At 39.5% G+C, this 16,622-nt stretch overlaps 1 non-coding gene and 1 pseudogene across 1 annotated transcript; one reads left to right on the plus strand and one right to left on the minus strand.

The window, feature by feature from the left end:
* The first annotated feature begins 2,819 nt into the window (after window positions 1–2,819).
* TRNAE-UUC (transfer RNA glutamic acid (anticodon UUC)) lies at window positions 2,820–2,891 on the plus strand. Its single transcript has one exon. It is a non-coding gene; the product is annotated as a tRNA-Glu (tRNA).
* Window positions 2,892–4,072: 1,181 nt separating this feature from the next.
* LOC105100096 (proteasome subunit alpha type-1-like) lies at window positions 4,073–5,221 on the minus strand (annotated as a pseudogene).
* Window positions 5,222–16,622: the final 11,401 nt, after the last annotated feature.

A 16,622-nucleotide genomic window follows, 5' to 3' on the forward strand; every position in this document is an offset into this window, starting at 1 on the left:
GGGGAAGGGAGGAGAGGGGCCCATACAGCCATAATTCTCAAGAAAAACAAAAGGTAGGGTCAAACACCTAGTTGCTAGGCTGACCAGCACCTGAGGGGAGGTGGTAAAGGTTGAAGATGCCCTTCAAGTAATTTCAAACTGTCCACTCCTACTGAGAATCACTGAGTCATACTTTTAAAACTCAATTTTCACACTGAAACATGCACAATATTTCAGATATCTTCTAAATCTAGGAAGGTTATATTAGCATAGGCACAATGTTAATTATGAAACTGTCTCTCCTTTCGGAATACTAAAAGTAGTAAAAGTAGTGAAAATTAGAATTCTAGGCAGCCCAGTAATTTTACCTTTTTGGTCTTTCCACTGGTGGCTGTCACCAGGTGCCTCACAGGGAAGCCCAGAGCCATTCAGTACACTTACTGGGCTTGCAAAATCAGGGATGTCATCCATTTGGATTTCTTTTAAAATAAGAACATATTTCTATGTAGTGACTAACTGGTTAATTTTACTTGTAAACCAGGAAATAAAGTGAATAAATAAACGTGATGTGGTAACAAATTTGTTAAATGTTTGGGAAATCAAATCCTAATATCCCATGAGAGATGGGAATAATCATCACTATACTAATGAGGAAGGAGATGGTGCATTTCATCAAAGTTGGTTATCTCCTTCAACTGCCTAGTTCGACCCTAGGTCCAACTAGCTACAGACATTGATTTCTCTGTTCCCATTAGCTCCCAGGTGATCACCTGCATTCACTCTCCTGCCAACTGGAGAGAGTGAGAGACCAGCGTAGAAGTGGCACATGGTATAAATGCCAGAAACATTATCTGTTCTCACTTCTCCCCCACCCAAACCCACCTGCACCCTGCGGGATTGTGGCAGGTGGTCATAGGATGAGGAGGTTGTGCCCCCAAAGCCAGGGAAGTGTGAGGCTGCTTCACCCACGCGTGGGAGCAGGCAGAGCGGAGGCCAGGTTTGGCCTTGCTGAAGCAGTGGGTAAGGAAAAATCCAACCACATACTCTGGTGAGATGCCTGCTCAGCTCAGCTCAGCTCCTGCCTGAACAAATGGGAGTGAGGAAATGGCAGAGAACAGAATGAGAAGCAGTTGACTTCTATCCAACAGGCAAAGAAAAAAAAAAAAGCCATTAATTGGGCATAGGGGCCAGCTGGATGCCTGGATAGGGGTGCAACCTGGATGTTCTTGGCTGCTTGATGAAGGCCCAGAACAATGGATATTTTGATGGAACAGTATCTGGAGCTTAGCAGTAAGAAGGGAGAAAAATGGATAACAAAACAAAGACTTGCACTCCAACTGGGAAGTTTGAGAAAGATGCTTTAACCAGCAAAATACAAATGTATAGCTGTAAACCCATTTTACCTTCTGGTACCAGGATTAGCTACAAAATTATGAGGCCCAGTGCAAAATGAAAATGTGAGCCCCCTGTTCAGAAAGCAGCAAGAAAAGTGCTGTTAAAGATAATGAGATATAATACTTTTTCCTTTTTCCTGTAGTCTCTGTCTCTCTCAACTTATCATGGTGTTTTTTATTTACTGTTTAATGCCATCTATGTGAAGAAAAGTTGAGAATTAAAATAATTAGCATAAATTTTACTCATCATTTATATTGTGCAGTGCCAGTTTTAAGTGTTGACCAAGTGCTCACTACTGCCCATTTTTAATCCTCTGCTTTATCTTAACCTCACTTTAGTCAGGCTTCTCTACTCCCCACAGACCCTTGAACTTTGGAGTGCCCCTGAGATTGAGCGAGTGCTAAAATGTAGACTATGTCCCCTTCACCAGTTTATCCTGAGAATCAGCTGACCAAAAGGAGGCACATTTCCTAGGAAATGGCTCTGATCATGCCATCTGTTCACTATCCCTGGATTCCTCAACTTCCCCTTAAAAGATTCTGCTAAGCTCTGCTTACCTCTCCCTCTGAAAGAAACACCTTTTTCTGTTTGATTTTGAGATGCCTGCAGATTTCTGAGTTTGGAACATTCTATTGCAATAGTCTTTTTGAAAAGTTTTTCCTTAAGTAAAACCAGATTTGTTTTTATCTGATGATGCAAACATAAAAGCGTTTAATTCATATGCTGAATCACTGACATGACACAAACCATACTTCATAGCTCCCACGTGCACATGAATTTTTGCCCCTATCAGAACAGTGGAAATAAACGCTGTACCGAACTAACTCAGATGTTTTTTATTTTACTTCTACCAACAGTTTCTATCTTTAGCTTGCTGATAAGTAATGACTGAAAAGGAAAGGAGCTATGGGTTGTTCTGTCTTTCCCTTTCCTTCTATGTCGTTGTTTTCAGCATAAGTGGTTGGCTAATTCAGGGAAGTAACATAGGGAAAGATAAGAGAGACCAGCATAGGATTCCTTGGTCATTCGTTTGTCTTAGAATGTCATTGCCTTTTTGGGTTTGAAGCGAATTCTGCTTTGAAGGGAAAGTGTGGCCTCTGGGCAAGCAATTCAGCTTATTCAGTCACAGAAGCGATGTGCTTACCTTACACTACTCACCTTAAGTCTTTGAAATCTCACTGTAGAGTGGGTTCCTTTGGAATTCTGTGTTTATTGAGCATAGCAAATGTTACATACAAATAAATGGGTGACAATGAAGGCGGACAAAAATGTTGCTGTTACCTGCTCACTGGGCAGGCTCCATTTTTCCATCAGACTCTAGTTACAAAACGCTTGTTCAAAGATTAATTTAAAATTCCAGGGACGTTTTCAATGCATCTGTTAAAATTGGTTGAATCATCCCCAATCTTTTTCTAGAAGGTGCTACCCATGTTTCACAACATAGTTCCCTGGTGGTCTAGTGGCTAGGATTCGGCGCTTTCACCGCCGCGGCCCGGGTTCGATTCCCGGTCAGGGAAGCTAGTTTTGTTTCTGATCACCCGTATTCTATTGTTGCGGTCGCTGCTGCAGTCTCCACCGGTGGAGTCTTTACCCGGGTCCGCTTGCGTGCACCCCACAACTTATCCGGTCCTGAGGTATATACAGCTGTATGAGGTAACAAGGTGACCATGAAGAATTAAAAGTTCCTCTAGGCAGATTCAAACTTGCTTGTTTGTGTCTCACCCCATTGGGAATTACCGATTTCTGTGGGTTGTTGTCCCGCACCCTTGAGGTGCGATTAATTTCTCACATAATAACTCACATAAAACAAGTGAGTTATTTCAAATGACTTATAAATTTATTAAGGTTTGACTAGCATAGGCACAGTTTTAGTAATGAATGTAATCCGCCCCCCCGCCCCGCTCCCCAGTTCATTGAAACTCTAAGAGAAGTTACATTCCAGAAATGTAGAGAGCCTAGGTAATTTTACCAGATCCAAGGCCGTTTCTGCTGGTGGCTGCAGCCAGGTGTTCCTGTTGCCCCATTAGGAAGTTGAAACTGTCTATTATGGTCTATTATGCTTCTTCATGTATTTTAGGCATGGAAAACCACACTTCATCCTTTTGGTTCTCTGTAAAAATAAGAACACATTTTTATATGGTAGTTGGTTAGTTAACTTTACCTGCAAGACAGAAATTATAATAAATGTCAAGGATGATCTTATTAAAATGGCAAGTTATATGACAACAGTCCTTGGTTCTCTGGTGATGTCGTACCGCAATTCTCCAAGTTGACTTCCTGGATTACCCAGGAAAACTTTCAGAGGCATGAAGACTTTGCGTGCCACCCCTTAATCTGAGGCTCCCCGAGTTTGGCTCTGTTGGGCAAGAATCTGAAGCTATGTCTTCCTGGTCCCAAATATTGCACGCAAGCAAGCCTTAGCTGTAATAGAGACAGCTGGCATCTCAACAGCAATATCAGGAATCAAACCCAGGCTGCAGTGGTGAAAGTGCCAAGTCCTAACCACTAGATCACCAGGGAATGGCACTGAAGAGCAGCAGGCAGCACCTTCTGGAAAAAGATCATAGGTTCATATGCATGTTAGAAACTTTCAGAAATGTCTGAAGAATGTTTTGAAGTGGTGTGTGTAGTGGTAGTGCGGTGAGTGACACCTGGGTCAAAGGGTAGAAGGAAATTTTATTTTATGTATTTATTTTTTTTTTCAGCAGGTAAAACAATTTTATTTCACAGTTGTCTTTAAAACCACAAAGACACTATGTTCTCCATATAAAAACATTAGTACAGATAGCTATACTTTCTAGAAAATGATTATATAGACCCTCTTAAAGAAAAATGCACCCCATTGTATGGTTTTAGTAAAGTTGCTTGGAAAAAACTCACTTCTGGACTGATTGCTAAAACATACCATTCCACCATTCTGCATCTTTTGGTTCAAAGTATAGATTACTGTCCTCAGTATGTGTTTCTGCATTCTTACATGTTTGATAATCCACATATAGACTGATCTATCATTTAATGTTCCATTGGTTCATCAGCCTTTTCTGCAGGTTCATCAGCAGGTTGAGTAGGCTGTGCCTTTCTCTGTGGTCTTTCTTCAAGCCCTTTCAGGAACGGAGAAACATCATCATCATCGTAAATCGTAAACTCTAAGTCTTTACCAACAATTCCAATGGAAACATTCTTTGTAGTTAGGTCCTGTTCTGCAGGAAGTGTCTCCCGTAAGGCACACAGACCATGCTTAACCAGTTCATTCAAATTGCACTCCATAAACTCTGACATATGTCTCTCCAAGTAAGTACGAGCTGATTGAGAACGGGCTCCAATAGACATAGCTCTGCAGTCAAAACAGTTAGCAGACGGACAGGTTTGGAAAATGTCAGGGCCCATATCATCATAATCAGCAATAAGCAGCCCAACACCATATGGTCTCCGGCCATATCGTTGCGTTGGTATGTGGGTTTTCTTCCAATTGGAGATACAAGTCGAGACATAGGAAGAAGTCTGTCAAATACAAATCTGGAATCCAAACACTCCTGGCGCATAAAATTACATAAAAGTCTAGCATCAGCAGTAAGTCCCGCAATGGAAATACCAATATGGTTATCAACATGGGGAATTTTTTCTGATGAGCTGCAAGTTCTGACTGTGCTCTCTTCAATGCAACTAACTGCAAGAGTTTTTGACTTCAGACCAACTGTGGCTGAACCTTGTTTGACAGCTTCCATTGCATATTCAATTTGATGAATCCTGCCCTGAGGGCTCCAAACAGTAACATCATTGTCATATTGGTTGCGAAACATGGTTCCGGCGCCAGCCTGGCTGCGGCCTCCTGCAAACCGGTGGATCAAGGAGCCAGAAAGAAATTTTAATGGTAGAAATATTGAAAGAAAAATTGTGACAAGTCAAGCCAGGAAGATAATTTTTCTTCCAATATTTTTGCCATTGACTCTCTGAATACAGAAGTTTCCCTTCCTTCCTTCCTTCCCTTCCATTTCTAAAGTCTATATGCTTCTCTCCCTTTTATAGTTTCCCCATGATTGACTGAGGAAAAACATGTCCCTTTTTGGCCCTCCCTCCCCACAAAAGGATCACATTCCTGATCTCCTCCAAATATGCCCCTCCCCATTGCAGAGGGAGAAGCATTCAAGGTTAATGGGACAAGCCCACCTGGAGCAGCACCCCTCTTCTAGGCCATGCTCTGTTACTTGGGACCTAGGAATGACTTGCACATATGTCTGAAGTCTGATTAGGCCTCTTCTCACATCAGAATTACTGAGGTGGATTAGACCTCCAGTGTATGCAGGCAAGGATGGATCCACAGGTGGCCAAAGGATGACTGTTTTCAGGGGTTTGAACAAAGCTTGGACATGGGAGGTGAGATGCTCTTTCAGTGCAGAAAGGAGCAAATTGAGAGGAGAGGGTCCTCCTTGTGCCACCACACTTAGGCACAGAACTGTGAGGAGTCCCATAATTCTAAATGCAAACCTGGCTCATAGATTCTTGAGAACGTATTTTTGTCAAGGTAGGAAGAAAGATCTTATTTTATTTTACTGTTTATTAGCTTAATTTATAAGTTTTAAATATTTAGACATGTGGTTTGTAGGCCTCCATTTTTACTTGTTCCTGCAGCTGCAAATATTAGGGCACACCAACTTCTGACTTTCCAGGCCCACCCATGGATCAAGCTGTCAGCCCCTTACCCTGCACACTTGGATCTAAAGTCAGTCTCTCCCAAATTGAGTCATCTTTCTCCACTCCCCTAACCAGGAACCTTTTCCTGGGTCCCACCTCTGGTAAATCACAACATCCTTGGAAATAAGCTCAGAACCTTTCCTACCCACCACATCCATTAAGCATCAAGTCCAGTGAGGTCAATGCTGAGTTCTTTAGGGAATGTTTTCACTTCAGCAGCTACCATGTAGTTTGAATGTATAGGGCTAACAGGTATGCATTTTCCTCTTAAGATTGTATTCACTATCATGTTTTCAATTTTTAAAAAGATTCCTTTAACTTGAGATTTCCTACTAGAAGTTAATGAAAGGAAGGAGGAAAAGGGGGCCTGTAAAGTTTCTTGGATGTTGAACTGGATGAATGACATTAGTCAGGATTTCCTAGAAACAGAACCAGTAGAAGATCTATATTGAGATCAGCAGGAGATCTATACCTATATTGAGAGAGAGAGATTTATTACAAATAATTGGCTCATGTAATTATGGAGTTCTAAGATCTGCAGCATGAGTTGGCAAGTTGGAGACCCAGGAGAGCTGATTGTTTGGTTCCATTTGGAGTCTGAAGGCTTGTGAAATGAGAGCTACTGGTGTAGTTCAAATCCAAAGACCAAGGCCAACAGGCTCCAGATCAGGGAACAGCTGATGTTCCAGTCCAAGTCTGATGGCAAGAAAATGCCAATTCCCAGTTTGAAAGTAGTAAGGCAGGAGCAGTTCTCTCTTACTAGGGGAAGGGCAGTCTTTTTGATTTATTCGGTCATTCGACAGATTGCATGAGGCGTACCCACACTAGGGAGAGCAGTCTGCTTTACTCAGTCTACTGATTTAAATGTTAATCCCATGCAAAAAACAACCTTGCAGAAACACTTGAAATAACATTTAACCAAATATCTGGCACCCAATGACCCAGTCAAGTCGGCATGTAAAAACCATCACAGATGGTGACACCTTATACTAAGCACATAGAAGAGAGAACTGCCTTGGTTGGGCTTTAGTTTAGGATAATTGCTTTTTCAGAGTACTTTTGTTTTTGCCCGATCTAGATGTCGTGCAAAGATGTTTTCATCTGGTTACATAAGAGGGATGAGTTAAGAGAGAGAGTCTCTTCTGGTAGAGAAGCAGCAGGGCTGGGGAATAGTAGGCTAAAAACACACTGGGATGACTTGAACCACCAGTATATTGATTTACAGTTAAATCTGCTGACCATTGGACTTCAGGGACCAAGCTGAGTTTTTTTTTTAAAGTGAAATTGACATAACATAAACTAACCATTTTAAAGCAAACAATTCAGTGGCATCTAATACATTCTTAAGGTCGTGTAACCACCACCTCCATCTAGTTCCAAAAACATTTTCATCATCCCAAAATAAAATGCCACATTCATTAAGCAATTACTCCCCAATATTCTCTTCTCCCAGTCCCTAGAAGCCATCAATCTGCTTTCTGTTCCTTTGGACTTACTATTTTAGATATTTCATATAAATGGAATCAAATGTTATGTGACATTTTGTGTCTGGCTTCTTTCACTTCTTTAGGGAATTCATTTATGTTGCAGCATGTATCAGTACTTCATTTGTTTTTATGGCTGAGTAATATCCCATCATATGTATTTACCACATTTTGTGTATCCACTCATCCACTGATGGACATTTGGGTTGTTTCCACCTTTCAGCTGGAGTGAATAGTGCTGCTATGAACATTCATGTACAAATACTTGTTTGAATATCTGTTTTTAATTCTTTGGGGTATAAACCTAGTAATGGAATTGCTGGTTCATTTATATTCCCACCAGCATTGTATAGTGGTTCCAATTCCTCCAGATCTCTGCCAATACTTTTTATTTTCTATTGTTGCTTTTTAAAAAAATTATAGCCATCCTAGTGGGTATTAAGATACCGCTACATATGTATTAGAATGACTAAAATTTAAAAGATTCACAATATCAAACAAAAAAAGAGGATTTACTGTATGATTCTATTTATGTAAAAGTCTAGAAAATGCCAACTAATCTCTAGTGACAATAAGCAGATCAGAATTCACTTGTGATGTGCTGGTCAGTGGAGGCGTGAGGCAGTAAGGGGCAGAAGGGAGGAATACAAAGGGTTATAAGGAGACTCCTGGGGGTGATAGATACGTTCATTATCTTGATTGTAATGATTGTTTCACTGGTGTATACATATATCAAAACTTAATATTGTACATTTAAAAATGGGCATATTGTTGTATGTCAGATAATAAACTATTAGAAAAAGAATACAGCTTCTGGAACAATTTTGTACATATCTTTTGAATAATGTATATACACACACATTTCTGTTAGGTAAATACCCAGGAACAAAATTACTGGAACATGTGTGCACATGTCCAGCTTTAGTAGGTATTGCCAAACAGCTTTCCTAAGCAGTTGTAACAACTTACATTCCCATGATCAGCATACCACTTTCCACCCAGTAATAGTTCCAATTGTTCCATAGCTTCCCTCCAAAATTTGAGGGAAGAATATATTCATAGATTATACAACTCTTAATTCTGCAACTGGCCAAGAGACTATGGTTGGCATTCATAGCTTTCTTCTTCACCACCCAGCATTTTAGTTGGTCATAGTCCTTTACATGTAGAGTCCCCAAAATTATCATTCCTGAAGGATCTGAATCCTGCCTGAATTGAGTTTCTATGGTTTTCCATTAGTGCTTACCACTGGAGATGAAGATACTAAGGGGTGCCCCTAGAGAATCCTCTGGATTCAAGATATACTCATCCTTTTCTTTCTGGGTACCACAAATTCTATTTCTCTTTGACTACCATGATCAATTACTCCAGACAACTTAGTAATCTCCTTTATTGCTTGATGATTCAGTTAAATGAAGAGCTCCATTATCGTCAGGTATCAGTTGAAACTGATACCACTTACCCCTTTACCCACAGTTCAGCAGAACTATGATGGTGTGTTTTCTTCTGGAAACATTTCACACCTGAATATTAGGAACTCAACTATCAGAACCAAAAGTAGGAATGGGAAGCAAAACCTTAAATTATTTCATATGCATTCTATTTTTCATTGGCTCTTGAATCGAAGTCTAGGGAAATAGTTTACAGCTGGCTAAACTAAAATCACATATTAAAGTAGGAAACACCCCACTTTGTCTTCTTTAGAGGAAAGTAGGTTTCTGACCTCATCCATACTCACATTCCCATTCCCCAAGCTTTGGGATCCACAAAATAAGAAAATTCTACTGCCACTGGCTTTGATCTGGGAATCAGTTATTCCCTTCATTTGTTTCCCTTAATAGGGAATTTTAAATTTATTGGTGTTACAGATCTTTAGTTTTCTTGTTTCAGTGTAGGATAACTTTTATATTGTATTGTTTTAAAAATATTTTACTATGTGGTTTATGTTTTCTTTAATTTGTTTCCTTTCTGTTAATTCAAAGGTTTAGCATCTCTTTTTATTTCATCCAGTAGTTATGTATAAAATTATGATACCATATAGATCTTTAACTCTCTATATTTTCCTACAGTATAGGAATCTCTGACAGAGATTCTCTTCTTGACAAACTTTGGTCAGGCTCTTTTAAGTCTTCTTAACTAGACTTCAACCTTGGACTTTTGTTTTCATCCTTGTCAGGCCTGTATTGCCCAGTTTTAGCAAGAATTCTCCTAAGTCAATTTAGAGAGAATCCCTTACTTTTGATATGTGATCACCCTGGCCAGCTTTCAGCAAGGATCCATTTAAGTCTGTTTAGACAGAATCCCCCCCTCCCTTACCCCTGATATTTCCTCTTAGTACTATTATATACACTAATGCCCACCCTGCTCCTTGTCTGTAAGTCTCTACTTGTTGGAATTGAGCCCAGTTCTATACTGAGGTCTCTTTTCCCTTGCTGCCATAGCTTTTGAAATAAAATATATTTTTGCTTCTCTAACCACTGTCCAGCTCTGGTTCTTCTTTGACACTTCCACACCTGAAGTGTGAGGAAGTTAACACACTTCCACTTTCTGCAGGGCTCCTCTCTTTCCCCATCATACTTTTAGCTTTAATATGATGGTAATTATATTAGTTTCTTAGGTCTGCTATAATTAAGTACTACAAACTGGGAGGCTTAAAACTGTAGAAATGTATTCTCTCAAAGTTCTGGAGACCAGAAGCCCAAAATCAAGGTGTTGGCAGGGTTGTGATCTCTCTGAAACCCATAGAAGATAATCTCTTTGGCTCTCCCTGACTTCCCTGCAACCCTTGGTGTTCCTTGACTTATGGCTGCAACATTCCAATCTCTGCCTCTGTCTTTACAGAGCTTTCTTCCCTGTATCTCCATATGTCCTTTCTCCTTATAAGGACAATAGTCATTGGATTTAGGGTTCACCTTAATCAAGATGACCTTGTCTTAACTTAATTACATCTATAAAGACCCTGTTTCCAAATAAGGCCACATTCATATGTACTAGCAGTTAAGACTTGGATGTATATTTTGGGGGGACACAATTCATTTTAGTACAATAATAATAGTAAATTTTATTTTTTTAAGTTTTTTCTCTTTTATCATGTTTAAAATATACACACTGACAGTTGGCAATGAAAAGTGAGGTAATCACTGTACTTATCCTCATTTACTCTCTTGATCTGCTAAACTTAAATGAAATGAAATTATTATAAATATAAATCTATAAGTGACATAAATATACAGTATAAGGAAGACTTTTAAAAGACAACCCAAATGTTCCCTGTACCCTAATATAGAATATAATTTTACCAGTACCTTTGAAATCCTCTCTTTTATTCTCACCAAATGATTCCCCTCATTTCCCCTAGAGATAACTACTATACCTATATTTTTTCTCTTTCTCACTGTGCTTGATTGGCTTTTAAACAGGTTATATTAACTGCCTGTAATTAAATGGTAAGTACTCCCCTTTTTTTAGTCTCTCAGAGATTTTGTGGTAAATGGAAGTTCTGTTTCTTGAATGGTTGGTAGAAATTATATCTGAATCCTGACTCACAGAGTCCATGAGCATAAAACAGTGGATACTGCTTTATGCCATTACATTTAGGGTGGTTTTTATATGCAACAATAGATAATCACTTATTAAAGTAGGAAATGCCCCCTACTTTGTCAGAAAGTGAGATGCTACCATAACAATAACTAAAACAGGGGGTGCTATTTCAAGGACTCAGGGCTGGCAGCCAAAATCCTGACAGGCCTCAGGAAGGCTGGTAGTGATGGCCTGAAGTTAAATGAAGAATATATTATTGAAAACCAGATAAAGAGGGACCCTTGTTTTGTAGTGTTAGAAAGCACATCAGCACAGTTGTCTACAATAATGTGGAAAATAGAAAATGTACCTAATGAATTCAGTGACCTAGCTAAGTAATTTCCCATGTAGAGTACTGAAAGAACTGCTTGGATTTTTCTAATGTCTGTAGGGGACCAGAATATGCCACCCCTAAATATACCACTTTGGCACAAGGATTATTTTGAGTTGGAAGCAAATGAGAATCAACAGGTGCAGAAAGAAGCCTTCTCAGAGCTTCCTTATCTGATGGAAAGCAGAAACTTCTGAAAAATAAAGGCTGCCATAAATCCCCTCTCCCAGGGAAGTTTTATGACCATGAAGACCAAGTCAGTGCCAAGACAGAGTTGTACAAACAAACGTTACTCCATTAGCTCCCCTGATCACCTTCCCACAGTTTTCTGTCATGTCATTCCTCTACAAATTTATTTTCCTTTTGTTAAGGTGCTATATTAGCCCAAGTTGTAACCACTCCTTTGAGTTACACATCATGAGATTTCTCACGCATGATGTGTGTGCATGCACTAATAAAATGGTTTTCTCTTGTTAATCTGTTTTTTATTAGTGTACTTTTATAGCAGCCCTGTTGAAGCATCTAAGTGGTTACAAGGAGAAAAGAACTTTTTTTCTTCCCCTCTCCTGCTTATCACAAAACATTAGAAAACAGAGATGAACTAAAGAACTAACTGCTCCATTTCCAAGTTTAGAGGAAGTGTAAAAGCTTGGGAGAGTTTCCATCCTGCAAATGTGTCTCATTTTAAGACTCTTAAGGGCACTGGCTTCCAGCAACCTCACTAGAAGCCCGAAGTTAAAGAAAAAAAAAAAGGCTTATTTCAAAGAGATTTGTGAGTGTGGCTTTGATCTAATAAGTGGAATATATATTGGTGTATAAGAAATTCTCCCAGCTTTTTAAGGACATGTATTAGCTTGAACTTAAAGAGATAGAGATAGTATAAAATTAAAAAAAGACTTTGGACCTCCAAACTTCCATGGGCAGGAAGCAGGCTAGGAAAAAAAAAAAAAAGCACAAACATTAGCTGCAAACACATGCTATTCTTATGGAGGAGTAAGGATAACTCAGGAGGTGGAATTGAGAGCCAGAGACTCATTCCCAGTGAGAAGTCGTGGGCCTTAAGAAACTGGCAGCATGCACCTGTCTGGATGTCAGAATTGCTATGGACCAGTGATTGCTGTGTGCCTCCAATTTCCCCCTTTTGAATGGGAATGTCCATAGCAGTTAACCCAAGCCTGACCCAACACTTTATGTTGGATATGTGAAAGGGCGGGGAGGGGGCAAATAACTTGTTCTTCTACTCAGAAGTCTTTTAATCAAGAAGAAACAACCCAAGGAGCCTCATCTGTACCAGGAACAACCCAGAAATTAGGTAAGTAGCTTGTGAAGAGATGGAGAATGTGATGTTCTGGGGGCAAAGGAAGGGTGTTCTCTGGCTCAAAGGACAGCGTTTCTGAGTGGACTGAACCATCAAGCTTTAACCTAACAGTGGAAAGCCTAACCCATTACACTATAGAGATCAAGTAGAGGCCATTTATAGGCAGTTCCTGTTGCATCATTTGTGGTCAAACACTGGAGTGTACCCTGGGCTAACTGCAAGGCCCCAGCTCTCACTTGAGGGAGCTCGACTCTCTGCAGCCAAGGACCCTGCTCTGTTATCCTGAACCTGAAAACTTAGAAGCATGGCAGATTTGGGAAATTCCAAAAGTCAATTTCCTTCAGCCAAAATAGGGCAAGTGCATATCATAACCTTATGGCCTTCATAGCTTTGTAAATGGAAGAAAAAGAGGAAGAATTAGGGATTATGGAGCTCCATTTGTACTGGAAATTCCCCAAGGAGTACAATCAGTTCACACTATTCTCATTGTCAGGAATTCCAGAAAATAGATTATGAGCTGAATAACTATGGTAACTGTATCTGTTAATTTGTAGCTCCTTGCACAGTGGATGGTACACAACAGCTGCTAATATATGTTTGATAAATGAATGAATGCACGCATGAATAAATAGATGAATAACAGGTACATATTCAGAGACCAGGGACAAGGCAGGATTTTGTGTTTTTCTAAAAGCCTTTTGGAAGACCAGCCAATTGTAAGAAAATTTGATTTAGCCAACAGTTTCCCCTCCATGGTCTTCCTTTCCTGACACCAGAGCTAAGAAGGATACCTGAGAGGATGAAAAGTCAGCTTTGGCTGAGGGGAAAGGTCAGGTCACTGGAGTTCCTGGTGTGGGAACAAACACATACTGGGGTCTTGGGCTACACATTCCTCATAACTATACTAGGATTTCTCAAGCTAACATGGTCTACACCCCAGGGGACTTGGCAGTGGGTTAACAGGAAGGGAAGCTAGAAAAGTTAAAATGGGAAGAACTTGATGACAAATGGATTTGCTGGGTGAGTGAAAGCAAACTCAATGAAGTCCCCTTCCTGTCTAGTTTGTTTCTCTAAAGGGATGGCATTGCCATTCACTGAAAGAGGGAACACTGGGAGTAGGGAAAGGATAGACTCACTTTGGGAAAGGATAGGCCAAGGGGTTATGTGGAGCAGGCAGGTAGATTCATGGATGGGTTTAGAACTGAGAAATACTGGAGACAAAAATTTGAGAGTTGTCTATGTAACTGCAGACACAAGAGTGGTGAGATCACCTAAAGAGAGTGTAAAATGAAACAAGAAGAGTTGGGGCCTAAGCCAAATATACTTCAATAAAAATAAATTTTAAAAAAAGAAGAGATGGGATCAAGGGAAAATCTCTAAAGCATTATTTCCAGGACCTTTACTTCAGCTCTGTGTTTAAGAGCAGTGTCCAATTATAAGTGACTAGCTGAATAAATTAGAGCACATTAATGCATGAAATACTGGGCTGCCCTTTAAAACTGGCCAGAGATCATTCTCTTTTTCTGGCTGTTAGGATCTGCTGTTAGAATTAACTGAATGGCAAAGAGCCTTGGCTGTTTTGTGTAGTAGCAGCCCCCCTACTTGTAACAGCCCACTGGCTATGAGATTCCGCAGGAAAGAAACTCAAAGGATTTGCTTCTGAAAAAAAAGTACAAGAATCTTTAGTTTGCCCATAGATGACTCCCGTATAAATCAGATGTGGGAACTGGGAAACGTCTTTCACTAGAAAAATAACTCACAGAAATTTTATTTTGCGAGGGGGAGGTAATTAGGTTTACTTGTTTTTAGAAGATGTACTGGGGATTGAGCGCAGGACCTCGTGCATGCTAACCATGCACTCTATCACTTGAGCTATACTCTCCCCTCTGTAGAGCTTTGGATTAGAAAGGTTTCTAAGAGGAAAGATTGAGAAAAAGGGAGATGACACATCAGGAAGAGAATCTTTAGTGATCATGACTCAAAACTGCAAACCTCCAGTTGGGGAGGGAGAAATGGGTAAATAGGTTAACTGTATGGTGAGGGGTGGAAGCTAAATTTTTGTCGGTGAGCATGTTGTAGTGCATACAGAAGGAGAAATACATTGTACACATTCAACTTATTTAATGTTATTATATAATGTTATGACCCACTATTGCATCAAAAGACCCAAGATAAGATATAAACGCCCCTGGGTGGGATTGAATCACCAACATTTCAGTTAACAGCCAAATGCGCTAACTAATAGCACCACAGAAACCATGCAATTTCTGTGGTTCAGGCAGGTTGTATTCATAGATCTTCAATCAAACACCACTGCCCACCCCCGAACTCCCCGTTCTTCAGTTGAGATTCCAACTTTTACACCTTCACCTTGCAAGTAGGTCTGAGTTGTGTGATACTAAAAACTAAAACAATGAATTATCCCAGAAGTGCGACACTCACTTCCTTTCTTCCCAGTCCTTAGCACCAGAGGAAAGTGACTGCTTCTTTCTCCCAAAGTTGAGACCCAGACACGAGTAAAACCAAATTCACTACTTGAGGGAAGTGAGAATGGCTTGAGGGAATGGAGAATGGGGCAGGGATTGTTGTTGTGGAAATAGTTCTCTGCTAATTTGAACTAATGATCCCTGCTGGAGAGTCAGGCTGATCTCTTTATTTCAGTAAACTTTCTGAATTTTAAACCCAGATGCTGAGCAACATCTGGAGACCTGAGAGACAGAGTAGGTTAAGCACCACCACCCCATGCCCCTCCCCACGGCCATGGCTTGCTATAGCGAATCACTAATTTTTAATGAGTACCAATAATACATTTTACTGTGAAATATGAAACCCACGTGGAAGTTACTTTGAATCAAGAAAATCAGTTTTAGTAATGAACATGGTTTTCCTGGATACTTTGGAATTCTAAAAGCAGTTAAATTTTCAGAATTCTGTGCTGCCTGGGCAATTTTAGAAAAACTGCAGATATTTCTACCATTGCAGCCTGCCATTAAGAAGTTCCTTAATAAAGAAACCCAGACAGTCCCTATACTTACTTAAGGTCTGTAAAAGCCTACTTATAGACTATTAATTATTTAATAATCATTAGGATTATAATATTAACATGTTAGTATTATAATATTAATCATATAATTCATTATAGAATGAAATAAGTAATTAATATATTACTATTAATATAAACTGTTATATTAATACCAATTATTTATTAATTGGGTGTTAATTTACTTACATATTCATATGGCTAGTCTTTCTAGAAAAAAATTTAGTTGACAATGTGTATAGAATCAGATCAGAAATGATATTCATGAAATGCAAAATAATAGGACATCATTTCCAGGATAGGACATAAACCAGATACAACTGGAAAATACCACATCATCCAAAGAAAAAAGTTGAGGTAATTCAAAAGATTTTTCTAAAAATTCAACAAAAAATTTTGCTACAAGTACAAGAGTGATATAGGAAGTCACGCACTGGAGACTGGAGTGACTTTTTTTTCCTTCATTTTTTTTTTTTTTTTTAACAAGGGACTGATGGTCAACGTCTTAAGAATTAGGAAAAATTCCCAGCAGCTAAAGAGCATAAAGGAAGAAAGGAATTTAAAGTGAAAAACCCACTGTAAAAAAAGGTAACAGCCAAGAAAAATACTACACGGAGATGATAGGAGCTTGAAACTGAACTAGATGAACTTCAAGACAAGGAGAAATCCATTTCAAGTATAGTGATGAAGAAGAGATATACAGTGGAGTGAAAATAGTTTTTTTAAAAAGTGGGAAGTTCTTGTGAAACAAATCCATCAAATATAGGCAAGGTGGAAAAGGGGAGAACAAAAGTCAAGGGAAAA

The sequence above is a fragment of the Camelus dromedarius genome, chromosome 23 (assembly GCF_036321535.1).
Source record: "Camelus dromedarius isolate mCamDro1 chromosome 23, mCamDro1.pat, whole genome shotgun sequence".
Classification (NCBI taxonomy): domain Eukaryota; kingdom Metazoa; phylum Chordata; class Mammalia; order Artiodactyla; family Camelidae; genus Camelus; species Camelus dromedarius.